Source organism: Cyprinodon variegatus, unplaced genomic scaffold (genome assembly GCF_000732505.1).
Source record: "Cyprinodon variegatus isolate N-32 unplaced genomic scaffold, C_variegatus-1.0 Scaffold1091, whole genome shotgun sequence".
NCBI lineage: Eukaryota > Metazoa > Chordata > Actinopteri > Cyprinodontiformes > Cyprinodontidae > Cyprinodon > Cyprinodon variegatus.
Window position 1 is genome coordinate 77,971 of NW_015151544.1, and position 239 is coordinate 78,209.

The window sequence follows — 239 nt, forward strand, 5'->3', positions numbered from 1 at the left end:
GGAAATAAGGTATCTTGGGTTCTGTTCAGTAGTAAAGGGAGAATAGAAGGAGGGATTGATAGACGGATCAGTGCGGCCGCCTCTAGAATATGGTCGCTGCACCAATCTGATGCTGTAAAGAGAGAGCTGAGCAAAAAGCCAAAGCTTTCCATTTACCAGTCGGTCTACGTTCCTACACTTACCTATAGTCATAAGATCTAGTTATGACCGAATGATCAGATACAAGCAGGTGAAATAAA